The 2,685-nt window shown below is 38.4% G+C and overlaps 1 non-coding gene across 1 annotated transcript; it reads right to left on the bottom strand.

Annotated features, from left to right (window-relative positions):
• Positions 1-787: 787 nt before the first annotated feature.
• LOC125113923 (U6 spliceosomal RNA) lies at positions 788-894 on the bottom strand. The gene has a single exon (XR_007131634.1). It is a non-coding gene; the product is annotated as a U6 spliceosomal RNA (small nuclear RNA).
• Positions 895-2,685: the final 1,791 nt, after the last annotated feature.

Here is a 2,685-nt window from a genome sequence, read left to right as displayed (position 1 = left end):
GCCAGGTTACGCCAGAGCTACAACAATGCAGGATCCGAGCCACATCTGCAACCTATACCACAGCTCATGGCAACGCCAGATCTTTCACCTACTGAGCAAGGCCAGGGATGGAGCCTGCAACCTCATGGTTTCTAGTTGGATTCATTAACCACTGAGCCACAATGGGAACTCCCTAGGGTGCAGTTTTAAAAGGTATTGTTTTTTATATTCGTTTTCTAATATTTCACTGTTAGTATGTAGAAGTACAACCAATTTATGAATATTAATCTTGTATCCTGCTACTATGCTGAATTCATTGATCAGTTTGAGTGGTTTTTGTATGGAGTCCTTAGGGTTTTCTATATATAGTATCATGTCATATGCATATAGTGACAGTTTTACCTCTTGTCTTCCAATTTGGATGTGTTTTATTTCTTTTGTTAGTTTGATTGCTGTGGCTAGGACTTCCAAGACTATGTTGAATAAAAGTGGTGCAAATGGGCATTCTTGTCTTGTTCCAGATTTTAGAAAGAAGGCTTTCAGCTTTTATGTGTTTAGTAAATTATATTGGCTGTGGGTTTGTTATAAATGGCTTTTATTATGTTAAGATATGTTCCCTCTATACCCACTTTGGTAAGAATTTTTATCATAAATGGATATTGGATTTTGTCAAATGCTTTTTCTACATTTATTGAGATGATCATGTAGTTTTTGACTTTTCTTTTTTTTAAGGTAGTGTATGACATTAATTGATTTGCATATGTTGAACCATCCTTGTGAACCTGGGATAGAATTGATTTGGTCATGGAAAAATATGGAAGCCTTCATGAATTTGCATGTCATATTTGCCCAGGGGCCATGCTAATCTTCTCTTTATCATTCCACTTTTACTATATGTGCTGCTGAAGTGAGCACTTGACAGCATTATTTATTTTTTTATATGCATTCTCAGCATATGCAATTTCCTGGGCCAGGGATCGAACCTGTGCCACAGCAGTGACCTAAGCCACCTCAGTGACAATGCTGGATCCTCTGCCTTCTACACCACAAGGGAACTTCAGCAGCATTCTTAATTTTCTAATACATGTAAGCATTTCAGAATTTACCTGGTCAACTATAGCATGTACACACAGCTATATTCCTAAGATTCAGGGCATTTGTGCAAATAGTGTGAACTTTAAGTTTTAGGGAAAGGTGTGTGTGCAATGGGTAGAGGTCTCATTTTGGAAATAGTTAGGAAAAATAAACCACCTCAATATTCACAGTGTGTGTCCCATAGGTTTTTTGATCAGCACTAAATAAGAACTGTTTAAGCTGAGGAGTTCACAAAAAAGGGCAAGGACTCATTTATCTCTCTCATGCCAGGACACTGAGTTGGTAAAAGAGTCAGGTACATTCTGGCCCAAATAGTTCATCTTTCTGATGGTAATCTCTTAAGCAGTACTTGAGTCTCTTAAATATTCCTTATCTACATAGTACCTGGATTTATGGCTTTCAGAGACACCATGCATGGTGGTAGTTTGAGTTTTGGGGGTATTGTATATATTTAGAGTGGAGATAACCACTCTATTTACCTAAATTGCAGTTTTTAATGGCTTAATTGTGAGAAAATCAGTGTCCATTATCAGGCAGAATGTCTCAGGAAAGCAGAGCCTGCATATAGTAAGGCTTACATGATACATAATCATACATTTGCCTGCATACGTGAGGACACAGGCACACACCTACAGGGACTTGAACTTCACGCTCTCATTATTGCTCATAAGGCTAGTGGTAGGTTCAGTCTATCTTCTGATCTTGACTGGGCTCAGCTACACATTTGCAGTCAACATGCATCAGATTGTATATCTACTGATTTAGACTGGACTTTCTCATAGTTGTAAGTCAGCTGGCTGACAATCTAGGATGATCTTGTCTAGGACCATTAGCAGGACATGCTTCCATCTCTTACCTTCTGGTAGGTTCTACAGTATTTCTCATTTGTGTTTCATGGGAAGAATTCCAAGAGATATTGAAAGAACCTAGGCCCAGAACATCATTTCCGCTAAATGCTATTGATCAAATGAGTCACAGGCCAACTCAGATTTAAGCAACTCCCAGCTCTAAGTAGCATTTACGAAGAAAGGACTGCACCACATTTCCCATGCTATCATTTTGATTAATTCTCTAATCAATGCATGTAACTATCAGCAGGTTGACTGATTATTTACACTTCTATGTTTTTATTTATTTATTTATCTATTTTTATTTTCCCACTGTACAGCAAGGGGGTCAGGTTATCCTTACATGTATACATTACAATTACATTTTTCCCCCCAGCCTTTCTTCTGTTGCAACATGAGTATCTAGACAAAGTTCTCAATGCTACTCAGCAAGATCTCCTTGTAAATCTATTCTAAGTTGTGTCTGATAAGCCCAAACTCCCGATCCCTCCCACTCCCTCCCCCTCCCATCAGGCAGCCACAAGTCTCTTCTCCAAGTCCATGATTTTCTTTTCTGAGGAGATGTTCATTTGTGCTAGATATTAGATTCCAGTTATAAGTGATATCATATGGTATTTGTCTTTGTCTTTCTGGCTCATTTCACTCAGTATGAGAGTCTCTAGTTCCATCCATGTTGCTGCAAATGGCATTACGTCATTCTTTTTCGAGGCTGAGTAGTATTCCATTGTATATATACCACCTCTTCCGAATCCAATCATCTGTT

This window comes from Phacochoerus africanus, chromosome 1 (assembly GCF_016906955.1).
Source record: "Phacochoerus africanus isolate WHEZ1 chromosome 1, ROS_Pafr_v1, whole genome shotgun sequence".
In the NCBI taxonomy this organism is placed as follows: Eukaryota; Metazoa; Chordata; class Mammalia; order Artiodactyla; family Suidae; genus Phacochoerus; species Phacochoerus africanus.
The sequence above is the reverse complement of the archived record's forward strand: the minus strand, read 5'-3'. Positions and strand labels throughout refer to the sequence as shown.